Source organism: Leptidea sinapis, chromosome 18, assembly GCF_905404315.1.
Source record: "Leptidea sinapis chromosome 18, ilLepSina1.1, whole genome shotgun sequence".
NCBI lineage: Eukaryota > Metazoa > Arthropoda > Insecta > Lepidoptera > Pieridae > Leptidea > Leptidea sinapis.
Window position 1 is genome coordinate 12654279 of NC_066282.1, and position 17840 is coordinate 12672118.

Below are 17840 nucleotides of genomic sequence, written 5' to 3' on the forward strand. Positions count from 1 at the left end.
AATTACTGGACAAATGAGACCAAACATATTATGTCTTAAGGTGACGAGCGCCATTGTAGTCCCGCTCAGATTTTTTGGACTTTTCAAGAATTCTGAGCGGCACTGCAGTGTAATGGGCAGGGTGTATCAATTACCATCAGCTGAACGCCCTGCTCGTCTTGTCCCGTATTTATTATAAAAAAAAAACAATAATATTCTGTTTGAGTATCTTGTTATATCACATCTCAAAAATTATTCCTTAAATGGTGCCTAGTATTAACTATTTATATTGTACCAATGAATTAGCGGCAAAGTCTAATGTTACGCACAATATTGACCCATTTGTATCAAATCAGTAAGAATCTTGAACAATTTGTGTACAGAGTTGAAGATTGCCTTACCATGTTGAACCGTCACCGATATGAATTAAGTCTTGCACGAATTGTGACTTATAATGCAAAGTGGATTCTAAACTATAATCGCAAGTGAGCTGATCTATCCTCCTATATGGCTGGACCGATTTTAATGAAACTTTCTGTGTGTCTTCAGGTGGATTCGAGAATGGTTTAGATTCACAATTGAACTACCTCCTAAACGGTATGACCGATTTTGATGATTATTTTGGGTGTTCCAGTGAATTTGAGATTGGTTTAAATTCTCAATTCCGTCCATATAACATAATTCCCCTGCTCATGTGTATGTTAGTGAAATCCTCCTAACAGCTGGACCCATTTTTCAAATTGAAGACGTGTGTACAGAACAACTTCTGTAGGGTCCACTAGTATTCATATAAAATAGTATAAAAAGGCATGTAGTTAAGAATTGTACAAAACTTAACCTACATTTATTAATAAAGATGAGTTTCCTGTTTATAATGGCAAGTATGTTTTTTTTTATGAAAATAAGGGATTAGACGAGCAGGACGTTCAGCTGATGGTAATTGATACGCCCTGCCCATTACAATGCAATGTTACACAGGATTCTTGTTAACCTTCTCAACCCCAATATTTGCATATTAGGAAATTGACTTGAGATGTCGCTCTTGTAAATCTAAACAATATGTTATGTTTTAAAAGTGATGACCCTCACTTTTAGGATTAATACACAAATAAAATTTGAAAAACAAAATTTTATGAACGATGCGGGATTCGAACCCACGACCTCCGGCACGGAGCCGGTGCTCTAACCAACTGAGCAAACCGTTCGAGTACCGCCTCGTTATAAAATTCTGTTTACTTTGTTCAACTCTCAAATTTTATTTGTGTATTAATCCTTGAAGTGTAGGTTATCACTTTAAAAACATAACATATTGCTAATATTATTATGTTGAAACTTATTGTTTTCATAACTTTTTTGTAAGTTAATTTCTGTATACTTGTAATAAAGATGACATAAAAATTTATTATTCATAAAATTGAATTAAAGTAGTCTTCATTTTCTATGCATGGTTATCTAAAAACTTTGGAAGTCATAACTAAATGACAAAAATTATTTATTTATGATAAAAACACTCGCTTTTATACTTTAATACGATGTATATCTGAATGTTTGAGGTTGGCTTATATTTTGTGGTTTCTAATGATATCAGTGTCAATATGAATGTGATTTAGTGATTTATTTTTAATAAAGAGATTCACGCGTTCGTGATCAGAATATCACCCCAAAATAATCAAAGAGCGCACGAACGTAAGACTACTGAAAATAAATGTTTGCTTGGGTTAGTTTTGATACTTGGTAATATTATTCTCTCGTAATTATGTTAAAAAAATAAGTATAGCGTGTGAATATTAATTATTATTATTTTTAAAAGTTTCAATTAAAAGCAAACCTCTTACTTATATTAATATACTTTACTTTGAAATAGTAATTATGTAAAATTTAAGTGAAAAGTTATTTAATACAGCAATCATAAGCTACATAATGCTTTCTTTCAGTTACCAAACACAAATATGTGATTATTTTATACAGATTGTAGCTGTACTTTATATGTGTATTTTATGTAGGACTAACGTAGATGGTTTCACAATTAATTAAGATTTATACTTATAAGTTATAGTTAAATGTAATTGTGTTACTCTTTGTTGTTCCTTTTAAAGTAAATAAGTAAATGAATTAAAAAAGTACATAATCATCATTTCAGATGGAAAAAAATATCTCCACAACGATCGTTTACATACTCCATTAATATTTTAACTACCTGTGATTTGTCGACTCTTCAAATAGTATGGTCAAAAATCAATAATAATTGGATTATAAAACTATTTCCTTTACTTTCCTGTACCTATAAATAAAAATACAAAGATATTATATGTAATATTAGTGATTATTTAGGTACTACTTTACTTATTTTGATATTTTTGAAAAACTGTAATGGATATTCTTCTTATTTTTTATTAATTTAACTATTAAAATGAGCAGATCGCACTATAACACAGTGCAAGGATATCCTGACAGGGGATTTCATTAGATGCAGCTTAACCAACAAGAGTAAACATCGGGGATGGAATCCGTGATATTTCCCTTTTGAGACAGTTTTTTCGACATGTGAGATAAATTTTTACAACTTAATGTATATTTACTTTCCGAGAATATCTTGGGACTTTGATGATTCAAGAATTTACATTCATCGAGCCATATTGAAAATGGTTTCATGTATAATATTACTATTTCCAAACCTTTCCACTTAAAACAAAATTGATCTTTAATAGAAAACACTTACGGTCACCCCATTCACAGAAAGTGCTCGCTTAGATATATGACGTTGAATAATGACGTGTGGCCTTAGAACAATAACTTTAGGTGGCGTAAAAGAGTAAAACCAATCTCGCAAGAGCACGCAAAAGGGGATTCTAACAATGGAGAGATTTGGAACTTTCCAAAGTGAAATGTGACAACAATAGGACAAGAATAGAATTCAGAAGATAAATGAAAATAGTCCGTGCTGATTTCATTGGATATGGCAGCTTTTATCGTTGTTTAGATGACCCAATCCAATTAGAAATACATTTACGGTATAAACAATGGTAAACCTTAATAAAAACAAGGGAATATTATTGGGAGCGTCTGCCAAATGCGACGGCTTGGCGCCCCCATTCTCAGCCGAAACAATGAATATTAGGGGATGAAATAAAATGAGGAAACGGATGCAGAGAGACTCTCATATTGTCTCACTGAATTTGCTGATGTCATTTATTAGCCAGTAACATAAAACATTTTTATAGCTATAGATACAAGTGAGATATACCGAAATACTTCTTGAGAATATGAGAGCAGTCGATTTATTGCGCATAATAATATTATATTATACTATCTTGTGATTTATTTATATGACTCTAGTCAATATCGTATGGTTAGTTGATAAATTGTTCTGTTAACAAAAATACAATATAAACCTCAATTCAAAATACAAAATAATCTTTGGAGGAGTGTTATGGTAAGAATGTGTTAAGACGCCACATAGACAATCACTTCCAAGACATACACGATCCTCCGACTTCTTCCACACTCCAATTTCTCGGTCCAATTTAGGCGAAAATTCATCTCTTACTATATCGAAACGTCAACAACAAAGCCAAAGCTGACAAAATTGATATTTACGAGTTACATAATATGTGTACAATTTGACAATCTAAGTCTCTGATAGTGTGACAATATAATATTGTGTTTGATTTATTGAATATTTGAAGTATTATTTATATTGTGTTTAATATTTTAGGATAAAATTTTCGTTTGTAACATATTGTAATATTATATTGACTAGTTAAGTTCAAATTCCAATTCAAATATTTTTATTCAAAATAGGATGTCACAACATCAATTATTGAAAGTCAAGATCTACCACCCATTCCAAAAAGAATGCCTCAGACCTGAAAAGAATGGGCGCAACAAACTAAGCGGTCTTTTTTTTTTCATCAAAAAATATGTTTACAAAGTAATATTATGCAATTAAACTTATTATTTAATAGCTTGAGGGCGGTCGCTCCATTCCCGATCTGTGGAATCATTAAAAAAGTCATTTATGTTATAATAACCTTTACCACGCAAACGTTTCTTATCAATTATTTTGAATATCCTAATGCTTTTGTTTTGAACATTATCTGGGATCTTGTTGTAAAAGCATGTACATCGCCCCACAAAAGACTTACTAACTCGACTTATATAATATATATTATCGACTCGACTTATATGTTTATGTCTGTTCCTGGTGTTAACATTATGGTTATGATAATTTCGAGAAAATTCACTTATGTGCCTATGAACATACATTACATTATCAATAATATATTGAGAAGCAACAGTCAAGATGTTAATTTCTTTAAATTTTGCTCTTAATGATTCTTTAGGACCTAGGTTATAAATATCGCGAATAGCCCTCTTCTGCAGCACAAATATTGTATTTATAAGCGTTGCCCCATAAAAAAAGACCCCATATAAGAAGGAACTTACAAGAATATCCAATTAAGTTCAATATCTTAGTATTCTTTAATCAATATAGTATTCTATAATTTTTTTTCCATGTAGATTTTCAGGGTCTGTACTTGATGAGTAACCCTAATCTAACCTACAATACTCCGCTGACTCGCCATGCGTCTGTTTCTCAGCAATAGTTAGCTGATAATTTGAGAATGTGTACTACCTTCAATAGGACCTTACCTAGGACATTTACAAGGTTTTGAGAAACTGCAAATCTTATTGATATGGACAAAATATTTTAATCAATTTTTTTTAAGGAACTCTCCCTCAGCCTCTTTGCAAAATGTCATGTATCCGATCTGCGGCAGAGCCTCCATCTATGGCCGAAAGCTCTCAGCGCATCTTCAGATGAAAATTTTTCATTTTTATTCTTTTAGGAAATGAAAAGATCTCATTATTTAAATCTGGAGTGTCATTGGGGTGCTCTAAGACTTCAACCCATGCATGAACATGCGTTGTCATGGTGAAGCAGTAGCCTGCTGAGATCGGTGTTTGGTCACTTGTTGCTTATTGCAGTAGAAAATTTAGGCAGACATTTTATAGTATACCTTACGGCGTTGATGCTGCTTTGATTTCGTAATGGGATGAATTTATAATGGTATAATACTAAATATACATTAAAATGAAGACAAATGTTGTCAAATTTTCCCTTCGCATCTCAATCTTTACGTTGGCAATTCTTTCGTTTGTTTCAAAGTACTGCCTCTTGACGCCTTGTTTCTGGATCGTGTTTATAAACCTAAGATTTTTATTTGAAACAAAGTTATAAAACCACCGAAACGAGTCTTCAATCTAAAATGTCTGCTGAATCTCTTCGTATGTAATTCACCTGCTTTTTGAATTAAATATTTCACTGCCATCACGTTTTCTTTGGTAACACCCATTAAAGGGCGACCACCAACATCTTCATACCATCACCAGTGGCTGATTTGTACAGGATGCTGACTAGATTATTGGTACCACAACGGCACCTTTTTCTGTTGTGAGGCAGTAATGTGTAAGCATTATTGTTTTTCGGTCAGAATGGCGCCGTAGTTAGTGAAATTACTGGGCAAACGAGACTTAACATCTTATGTCTCAAGAAGATGAGCGCAATTGTAGTGCCACTCAGAATTTTTGGATTTTTTAAGAACCCTGAGTGACATTGTATTGGGCAGGGCGTATCAATTACCATCAGCTGAACGTCCTGCTCGTCTTGTCCCTTATTGTAAAAAAAAACAAAGTAAGACGACCGCGCTTGAGTTCGTTATGTCCACGACAGATAATTATTATAATCAGCCATGTTAAATAAAATTTGTTTTCTTTATTCTAAAAAATCTGCAGTTGAGTAATAAGATCTACTGCAGAGTGGTTTATTAATAAAACTTTTATGTTTTTTTTTATAAAACGTCTGAACAACACGTGGTTATTATAAAATGGCATATTAATAAAGTGTCTATTTGTAACTAATAAGTCGAGGGGCTGTTGAAAACCAGTGTTTTGTATTCTTCTGCACCAACACAACAGTAAACTGAGTCAGCTCCTTTTAGTAAGGAATCACAAGCTGTAGCTTACTAACTACTTTTAATTTTTAATAATTTTATAATTTATAAATAATATAAATGTAATACTTTATGTGTTTTTTGTTGCTGATAAAGCGTAGTGATATAGGTATCTTGTACGATGATAAGGAACTTTTCGTGTGAAAATCTCACTAGCACTCGATATGTTTTTGTTCAATATACGTTATAATGACTATCGATTTTTCAACTATTAAGGTAAAAGTGCAAAACTTTAGATTACGACCTAGTGACCTAGCTATTGTAAAAAAACAGCCGCCTGAGTCTGCAAATTGCCTGCTTCGGTTCTACCTTTTTGATTCTCGATATTAAACTAGTGATTTACTGCAATAAATAAATCCCAAGTTCATACTGTAGCAATTATTTAAGTATGCGTTACCATGTATAATCAATGCATACTTATATCTATATCAAAAATAAATAAAAAACAAGCTGTTATTTTCGTAATACATCATCTACTATTGTATAAATAGTTAATATGTTATTCTGTCAACAGACACTGGTAGTGGATTAACTAATATCAGTTATTACTAAGATGAAATAATCAAGAAAGTGTGCGAGGATTTGTGAGGGTAGTCGTAAGAAAGTCGACGTCGCGTGTGACATGTGACGAGACAAGCACGGGTGAGCAGCGTCGTCTACTACGATCTATTTATTTTGATACTTGTAACGCTTGGGTGATTTAAGCTTATCAATATTTTTTTTTACTTTTTCTAGAAAAACATATTTTTTTTTGTAAATTGTAGCAACCACAAACGATGTATAAAATTATTATAATCAACCTGTAAATATAGAGATTTTTCATGAGAAGAAAAATATACTAAAAGTGGAAGTTTTGAAGTGGAGTCAAAACTGTTTTTGGTTTTATATTTATGATAATGAACTTCTTGTATATTATAATATTAGAAATGCATTAGTGCTACGGATCACACAATCATTATTAGAAAGCTTTACCTGCCGACTGAGTTTCTTGCTACTTCTTCTCATTAGCTCAACCCTTTACGAAGTAGCAGTAGATTTAATAGGTAAAAAAACTCCGTGACCTGCATGAATAAAGTGATTTTGATTTAATTTGATTTGAATATTGTAGTGGGTTTTAAAGTTTCTAGAAAAATAATCATCACTTACCATATAATTTCTTAATACTTAATGATTATAATATGAATTAATAGATATACGTATGTGGGCTAATAGTAATAAAACACTCTTAATATTCAAATTAATATCAATTTCATTTTATATTATGATTTCATGTTCACTATAACATAATGTTTGCCAAACTCGATAACTTAGTAGCAAGCGTATGGAGTTTACACATTTCATTACTTAAAACAATTAACGTCCATGCCGTGTTTGTGTTTATCATGAAATTACTAATCAAGTTGCCTGTTTAAATAGTATTTGCGTGGTTGAGAATAATTATTATGCATTTACCATAATAATGATTGTGATATAAGCATACTAATTTTAGGTTAGCTAGCTTGATTTTATTTATTCTGTTTGGAAAATGATGTGATAGGGCTATTCGAATGAATGGAATGAGTTCTAAAGAAAGTCAAGTATTAATTCAACAAGAACTTTAATTTGTAGAAGTTGAAGAAAAGATAACGAAAAGACCACGTTTTTTTTCAGTTAACAGTACAAAAATCGTTGAAACTGCATCCAAATTTTAACTTTCATAAAGTTTAGTTTGCAAAGTCTCTGAAGAAGAAGTCATTGGTAACCATCATATCCCGATTTACCGCGAAAAAAATCTGTTTGAGCTTAAAAATAGTTTTTGCCTTTCAATAAGTGGTATCATATTATATTTTGAATAAAAATATTTGAATTTGATATTCTAAATATGGCAGGCTAAAGATTCTTGAAATTATAATATGTAACATCTTTTTTTTTAATCTGTATCACCAGTGGGAGGCTCCTTTACACAGGATGCCGGCTAGATCATGGGTACCACAACGGCGCCTATTTGTGCCGTGAAGCAGTCTGAAGGGCGCCCTATCTAGTGTAATTACTGGGCAAGTGACGAGAGCAATTATAGTGCTGCTCAGAATTATTGACCTTTTCAAAAATCCTGAGTGACACTGCTTTGTTATGGGCAGGGAGTATCAATTACCATCAACTGAGCGTCTTGCTCGTCTAGTCCCGTATTTTCATTAAAAGAAAAAATCTGAATGCTATGCTTCAATTCTTGAAAATTATAATACCGGAATAAAATACAAGTCTACATAAATACAATAAAATACAAGGTTTATTATTTAAAATAAGAATGTTCATTAAGCAAATAGGATTACAAAACATCAAATAATGACATTAACATAATATAGGTAAACGGTTGATAATATCATTACCAATGATCAAGTATCAAAACAATTCAATCATCGTTGAGTTTGTTTTTACTTAGTAGTCATGTGACGTACCAGTGACACCCGACACGACAGTGCGTTTTCATTATATGCAGCTTAGTAGCAACTGCCAAGTAAATAAATCTATTTTACGATTCGAAGTTTTCCCAACACTTATTGCCAAAGAAACTTACCCACTATAATCCGATTTTTTCTGCATTTATTTCTATGGTTAAACTAAAACATACGTAATAAAAATAACAGGTGCTGAAATGAATACAATTCAACAAAAATAATATATTATCATATTTTTTTACATCACGTCCAGAACATTTGCACAATATGAAATTAAATAAAACTCTATATGCTACGAAGTCCTACGGCAAACAAGCCTCGAAAATCCCACGGGACTTGTAGACTTATTCTTCTTATTTCCTGCGGGATATCGTCATATAGTACGAAACTTAATCCAACATAATTCAACCCACAACAAAATCTCAAGTTAAAGAAAGGGAATTATCCTGTGTTGATCTCTCAAAATGGCTTTCTCAGCTTTACTCGTGCGTATTTTAGTATCAACAGTAATAATAAAATGGAAATTATCTTTTCTTATTATTTTATACAATATTTTATGCTTTTATTCAATGCTCAGTAAGTAGAAACTTAAGACCTCTTTAATTTTATCAAGATCATTACAGAATAACTTTTTTATTATTCTCAACCAATGGCATTCTTTATATAATATAGACAAATCACGTCATATAAAAATAAAGGCCAAAATTCTTGGTCAATACGCAACAATGTGAAACAATTATTCAGTTTAACTGCAATTTGGACAGTGGCAGTTGACACACGTCTAAGAAAAAAAGTGTGCTTACATTATCTTTAAGCACATTCTTGCCGTTCCGCTATCAGACTGCGAATGACATGTACTTATTTTATGTGTATTGAACGTCATTGTTCTCAACTATTTTATGACATATTTTTTTTATAGATAGAAAACTTGAGATATGGGGTCACCTGATGTTAAGTGATCACTGCCGCACTTGCCCTGTCAAACGATAGAGAAAGTCTTGCCGTTCTATTGAATATTTAAAGTGATACTTTGCGCTTTTTAGCGAACTGAAAACACCGTTGAATGAAACTCCATTTAATATTCTAGGATTTGCTTAAACTGATAGCTCGTATGTTTTTAATTTGATGAGAAATGACAATGCCTATTTACTCTAGACCGGAAGATATAGATTATAACGTTCAAAAAAGCAAAAGTGAAAAGATTGCTAGAAGCAAAAGGCTTCGTTACATATTTGTGATAATATCTACGATATAATTTTATTTTATTTTATTAGGCTTACCAACTAAATACAATTTATTAACTTATGCACTAAGAATTAAACAAATAAATAAAATACTTTAAATGTACTTAAATTATAGGTAGGCACAACATTACTATACGAAGTAATAAGTATATAATATAAATTTTTCCAATGAGCTTCTTATCTATTGTTGCGGTGGAATGATGTGTTGGGGCTGTCGCTATAACGAACAGGGAGTTCAAGTCTATAACGGCCCAAAAATAAAAGTGATGTTTGTATAAAATATTTTATAGTAACACTCCACTATCATTTATTCAGTTACTATAAAAATTGGCATGTATTTGTATTCATGAAGAATTCGTTTTCGCTATCCATTCTCTTGCAGCTGGTTCACAGCATACACACTATGGTATTGGTTAACTGACCCTTATGAAAATTGGAATTCTGATACATTTGAATTTCCTAGCTGTAAAATCAAGTATTTTATTCAAATTCTATTTCAAAAAAATCATAACTGTGGTTTTTGTTTTCCCGAAAATTGATAGCGAAATTTTTTAGAATTTGAGCGCCATACTTCTTTAGCGAGATCAGAATCGATTTTTGCTTGATGTGTATTATGTTGCCACTGCACTCCTAAAAGTAAGCCAATTTTTTCAGTTTTACTTAAGCTTTTCGCATAGCTTATTTTTTATTTAAGAAAATGAATCAGAACCCGGTGCACACTAATGGGTATTAGTGAGTTTTTTTCCGGAGCTAGACATAATGCGGTGCAACTACGAGTATTTGATTGACGGCGTTACTCCATCTATCCTCCAAATCTAAATGGAAGCCTTACAAATACTTGATGTTATCGATGTGCTCTGAAACTAACCTTGGACTTCCAATGTGTTGTGTTCTGTACTCTGCCGGCGCTGTACAAAAAATCTGCTGTCTCCCAAGCTGTCGCACCCAAGTGAATTCCGGACCCAAGTCGAAGGTCGAAAGGGTCCATGGCCCACCCCTTGATCTTGATTTTCGAATTGCTTTTGACAAGTTATCCATGTCATCATTGCCTTGTAAGCCGATGTGTCCCTTTATCCATTGTAAGTTTACATTATTGTTGATACACAAAAAAAAAATTTGAAAACAAAATTTTGTGAACGATGTGGGACTCGAGCCCACGACCTCTGGCGTTCCGTGCCAATGCCAAGTGTTGGAAGAGCACTGGTACGGAACGAGAGGTAGTGGGTTCAAGTCCCGCATCGTTGATAAAATTTAGTTTTCAAATTTTATTTGTGTATTAATCCTTGCAGTGAGGGTTATGACTTTAAAAACATAACAGATTATTATTGTTCTTGTACAACTCTGCCAGTGACATTTGTAGGAATGATCGGCTATCGGAAAGCTAGCGAATAGGAAAGTTTGGTAAGCATTTCTGCAATTATTACATTTTCCTTGAAAGGCTCTTTTATGTCCTCCTAATGGTGTGTGTTCACCTAAACCAAAAAGTGTCCTACTCGTAGTCTTTTGCGTTAAGACTCTCCCAGGGTATCTAGTATTTCCCATCTCTATAAGTGATTTCTTAATTATTGAACCTTCAAGGGTTTTAATAGTTCAATAACTTAAATAAAAAACTATTTGTTTACATTATACTTATGTAACCAAAGCTAAATAGGATTAATTTTTAGGATATTTGTCCGTATGTACAAGCGTATGGAGTTTACACATTTCATTACTTAAAACAATTAACGTCCATGCCGTGTTTGATATTTGAAAACAGCTGTATTCAAATTGGCTTAGCCTATGAATGAAAACTTTCATTGTTTTTTTTTTATGCAAATAAGGGATGAGACGAGCAGGACGTCCAGCTGATGGTTATTAATACCCATTACAATGCAGTGCTCCCATTACAAACCTCAAAAATTGTAAAGTCTCATTTGCCCAGTAATTTCACTAGCTACGGCGCCCTTCAGATCGAAACACAGTATGTTCACACATTACTGCTTCACGGCAGAAATAGGCGCCGTTGTGGTACCCATAATCTAGCCGGCCTCCTGTGCAAAGGAGCCTCCCACGTGTTGTATAGTAGCTCCCCGTTTTGATTCTTCGAATCAGTTGAGAAACAAAAAAGTTATATTAATTGACATAATATATTATGTAATACATCGAAATCTTCGCAAACAAACACACGGGCACCCGCTTAGTGTAAATTTAGACTAAATTGCGAACACAAAACAGCTATCAGTCATTAAGTAAAACAATATTGGTTCGCTTTAATTTACGTACTTTCCTTTTTGATCATCAATCAAGCCAAATTGAGGCGCGTAACGTGGCTTTTATAAAATGTTACCGAAATATTCAACAGTCGTCCCGAAAAGTAGCTCTGCCGAATTACGCAAACTAGATTGAGGCGTGGATCCCTTGCTAATACAATTTTTATGGAAAATTTCGCCTATAAAAATCGTTTTCTTGAACCTTGACCTTCCGAACAATACTTTTATATTAAGTGTTAACAGAGATTTTGTGAATTTGAATTGTATTGCTTCGTAGTCCTTGTTTATGAGTATTAAGTAATTTCATTTATGTTATGCTGTTATTTTTTAATACTGTACAATATTGAATTATTTAAGATGTTTTGCAATTCTTTCAGATTGCAGAAAGTACTATAGTGTAAAATTCATTAAAAATACATATGCACATAGTTAATTTGTTTTGCTTAAAACAAGCGGCACAAGCGACTAAACAAAAGATGTTAAGCGGAACAATCTACCCTAACAGTGATTGTTCTGTTCCATAACACGACCTAAGGCATAGCATTAATATGCTATATATATATTATTAAAGCGGCACTCACAACCTTCAGTTCGGCTTTTTGTAGCAGATATATATATATGCAAAACTACCCAAAGCGTATAGCTGTTAGTACTATTGATACATACCAAGCTTTCCTTAGGCGTAGTCATAGTTCATAAAGTTTCTCGGTTAATAATACTATATGCAAATACTTTTCCAAAATACTTTGAAGTGGAGTTTGTTTTTTGAGAGAGGATCAATTGTTCCATTCAATGATTTGTTAGATTTTTATCAACTAAAAAGCTCTTCTTAAACATGTTATGTCACGGGATCAAGTTAGTATTGCTTCTTCTCACATTTTTATAGATTGATTGTTATTTTTATCATCCCGTTCGACAACTATAACTAAGCTTCCAACATGTACGCTATCTATAAAAGTGGGTCTCAAGCAAGCTCCTTTGCCAACTCCTTCTACTCTTTCTCACAGGAAAAGATCCAAAAAACTACTGATTCCGTTCTTATCTCGGTCACACTTTCAACTGGATGCTTTCAAAGAATATAATATAATATTTCATATTTTAATGACTTGAATTAATCGGTATATTATTTATAGTCTTTATAGTGGAGTCAATTTGATTATTGGTGCATTAACACCAATTCAATATGAAAAATACTTTCTATTTGATAAATTGTTATAGATATTACAACTGAAAATGTTTATGTAACAAGTTCATAATAAATAAAACGGGTCAAGTTTTGATATTTTATGTCACCACCAGCAGTCTTCGAATAGCACAGCAAACTGGCAGGAACATTTTCAAAACTTGTGTAATAGTGCAATTACAACTCAGCCGTAACTTGAAAATCGAAGCGAGTAACTTGAGTCAAACTTAAATTCTTTATTAAAGATTTTCTCCGTCAGATTCCTCAGTAAGTTTGCGTGATAAAGTAGCAAATAAAGTCTTTTGTTACACCACACAAGTTCGGAATCAAATCAAACTTTTATCTGAACAATAATGGAACGGATATCTACACGAATTGGTTGACGGTGCTGTTATTAGGGTGATGGCAGACAATGGCATTTGTTGGCAATATTAGTTTGCTTATTTTATATAAGACCATCGGGTTCCCGCGATTTCGCCTGCCTAGATTTGATTAATTTGGCAGTCTGACCACTCCCGATTGGCTAACAAGTACACGATATTTTTTCGGAACTATTAAATTGCATTTCCATAGTATTATTGGACTAAGTTGTACTAATTTGCTTTACGTATCAAAACCAATATCCCTTACTTCATCCCTTACTTTGGGTTAACCATCGTACTCAATTAAAGGTCTATTGGATAATGTGTCAAAGCTAGCCGAGTTAAGTCCCTATCTCATGAATTGTGCTGAAATTTGGGCTGGGATGGGTCTGCTAATGTGTTTGACAGCCTTATATTTCTGTTGTATATTTTTCTATTTTTGAATGGATACATAAATACTATTCAAGAATGAAGATGTAGGTGCAAAAATAATAAGTTAAATCACAACAAAATTAATAAGACTTTTTGTTTTTATTGAAAGGAGAGGAAATTCATACGTCAATAGCCTACAGCACTTGATTTAAGGTGATCACTGTTGCGAATATCTTTTGTAATGCCAGCTGATGATCACAATGAAGTGAGTACATCGTTACGTCATTGTATTATTAGCTTTTTTATACAAATGGAGGGACAGACTGAGTGTATATTTAGTAGTTCATGGGTTCCCATTGGTTCGTACGTACCCCAGAAACATCAGCGTTATCAAGGTAAGTATTGACCTACTTTGACTAATTTTGACTAGGTTGCATCTACAAACTTAAGCAATAACAAACATGTAAAAGTACTGGATAAGCAAAAACTGTGATGCACCATTTGACAATTTTTAGATGACGTCATAACTTTAACAGATTACCGTCCAATCTTAGTCGGTTAAAGCTATTCGATATAATAATATTTCCATATTGAGTTGATATTTCACTTTTTAACTTTAACTATGCCAAGGAATAAGATGATGCATCACATTCCACAGTCTGTGTTAAAGTCGGCGTTACTGTTTTGACATTATTATTTGACATTATAAGTTCACGATATATGATTGCTTTTTGCTTAAACGCTACAAACATATCTGTTGGCTAGGAATTAGATCGGCTCCTAGTCAGTACCGACTTACGTAGTAGCTACGGACCATCCTATCCCCCCTACTGTTAACGTTAAATTTAACTTTAATCTTAACTGTAACAGTGAATATGATATCACCTAGCCTGAGAGTGAAATTAAGTAACACTGCATCGTTATTGCAATTTATTATATGATTTAGTGATTCTGAAATAAAATCTGTTTTCTATCTATGAATTATTAAGGCATTGCCTTTATAACAAACACACAATACAATATCGAAAATCTCTCCAATTACAATAATCAACCAATGGGACATAACCACAGATAATATATACGTTTGCTTGTGTTTCCTATTGGTTAGCGGGTCGTAAAGTTTAGTTCCCTTTCATCTGACGCGGTCACTGTAACAAATGGCTCAGTGTTTACTGGTATTTAGTATTGTATCGATTAAGCTGTACACTTAATCTTTTCACAAAGAAATGTAGACATTTTAAAATATAGTTTTATTTTAATTTTCGTTTTTACAATGTTTATAAATAGATAAGCCTGTAATTCAGACTATTAATAAGTTAATATCATACAGATTAAAACTTGTTATAACTAGTGAGGCAGTATTAAATATTGAATGACACCAGTTATCCACTAATAAACTACTAATTTTTAGGCTGTGTGCCCTTTGGCATATGTCTTTGGCATAAAGGCATAAAAGGTATTTATTTTCTCAAAATTGATTCCTTTAGAATGAATTTTGATATAATATCTGATATACTAGATAATACTACCGCTTCGGAAACAAATGGCGCTCTGAGAGAGAAGAAGCGGCGCAAGAAACTCTACCAGCATTTTTGTGAGCTCTTTTTAATGAAATATACAATAATGTACTGTCATTGCTATTGCTATAAGATAATCATAATCTAGTCCCAGGCTGTCCGATCAGATAGATTCAGCTGTGGAGTAGTAGGATTTACGACAGAGCCAATTAATAAAACATTTAAATTTATTTCTAGATAATGCCTAACCAGTGGCTGGGACTTTATTATAAAAGTGGATACATTTATCCTTAAAACTATTATGTATCTTATGAGTTAGTTATTTCCAGTAAACTGGAATTAGTTTCAAGCAAACCCTTATTTCTAATGTTATATTAATAATCACTATTATGAGCAAAAAGGTGTCAATTTTTGTGAACGTATATTAATTTTTCATAAATGTACTGACAATGAACAGTTATAATATTTATATCTTTAATTTTTTTTTAAGAGACTGTCTATAACCACGCTGATATATAGCACGACCAGCTCTATTTTGCAGAGCAAACACTATATCAATGTCAGCAGCATGACCCCACAGTAAAATACTGATCGTCATGATACTGTGAAAATAACTGAAGTACACTAATCTAGCGGTCGCAACATTCGTGTACTCTCTAATCTTTCTAACGGCGTACGCCGCAGAGCTGAGTCTATCAAAAATTCAGTTTGTCTTCAACTTCTCAAATAGTACTCTGTCCTTTGCAGTCCTTGTCTATAACTTTCCATCTGTCTTTTCAATCTCCTTCATCTTTTATTATGCCTTCCTCTCTTTCTTTTTCGATTCTTGGGTGCCAGATTGTTAGCCTTTTGCTCCACTTATCAATTCCTCTTACGGTATCCTTTTCTCTGTGTGTCTTATTAAAGAAGTTTATCTAATATTTACTAAACATTACAAGCTTCTTCGAACAGGAAACAGCTAGGTGGAACAACAACGTTCTTCTTTTTCTACCGTTAGCAGTAGTATGCAATTGGGTTTTAGTTTGTTTGGTGCCGCAGCTAGTAAAATTACTGGGCTAGTGAGATTTAATATCTTTTGATTCAAAGATAAACAGATTTTATTTTTGGAAACCAGTCTCTCCAGGCATTGGTCGACGATTTCCCGAGTGAGACCTGCATAGCCCGTGTATAACACCACTTACACAATCTTGTGATTGTGTCTGTTTGTGGAGTGTATACAAATACACTCCACAAACAGACACAAACACAAACATACATGCACACACTGGGCATAGCAGGTAAACATACCGCTAAAAATACTTAATTCTTTCTGACTATGTATAATATTTCGAAAAAACCTCGACAAACATTTAATATGTCTCATAATAACAACAACTTAATTGGTAATTTACAAAAGTTATAGCCAACTATGATACTGCCCAAACATGTTTTATTTCCTAATCCTCTATTTAAGATCGTCCACTAAGATAAATTCGATGCGATAACTTGCATAGGGTATTTTACGGAGCAAACTCTCTACTAGGATTCAATTTAGATTCACCACTGTGATAAGCTTCCAAGCTGTAATGAGGGTGGTTCCATCAATATTGGAGATGCATGAGAAAATTATCTTAGCACCACATTTAGTTTGTCACTACATTGATTTAATACCAATGGTTGCCCACGACTACAATGACTTTTCTACGAGGCAATATGACTATTAAATTTTGTTTTCTTCTAGGATTTTTTAATGTTTTCCCATAAATATATTTTTAAAAGTTATTAAATACTGAATACATATTTCAAATCATAAACAAATGTCATTTTGAAGTTTAATTTTAAATGTAATTTTAATTATAAAAATTACAACAATAATGTGAAAATACTAAATTAGATATAAAGATCAAAACCTTTTAAAATTTTTAAAAATGTAATTCAAAAAGTATGTGAGTGTAAAACAATGTACAGAGAGTACAGAACTAAATATTTAGTGACATTGTTTTAAATGTACTGTGATTAAAGTATATTTGAAGTCGGTATTATTTTGTATTTTTAAATACTTATATATTACATAACTTAGATACGAGTCTAAGACGTGAGTTTCATAAGAATTCCAATAAGGCAAAAACAGCTGAGATAACTGTATCTATCCTCGGACTTCATCACCGGACTTTGTCCATCTGACTGTGTGAGAACTGGCATTTCCTCCCCACCATTCAACAACACATTAGGAACTAAACTGAAATTTTAATCAGGTCCTCAGACAATCACCCCAATACCCTGATTAAGGAGGCAGCAGATTATACCGCCTCTCTTCCAGCCCGTTACCAAGTCTGGAGCGCTAGGAACGTCCTCACCTATCCCCCTAGCAACCTTCGTTTTTTTATTAAATAAAATAAGGGACGAGACGAGCAGGACGTTGAGTTGATGACAACTATTACACCCTGCCCATAACATTGCAGTAACGCTCAGGATTATAGAAAAACCCAATTTGAGCGGCACTACA

The 17840-nt window shown here is 32.9% G+C and overlaps 1 non-coding gene across 1 annotated transcript; it reads right to left on the reverse strand.

Moving 5' to 3' along the window:
• Positions 1-1112: 1112 nt before the first annotated feature.
• On the reverse strand, positions 1113-1184 carry Trnar-ccg (transfer RNA arginine (anticodon CCG)). The gene has a single exon. It is a non-coding gene; the product is annotated as a tRNA-Arg (tRNA).
• Between the last annotated feature and the right edge of the window lie 16656 nt (positions 1185-17840).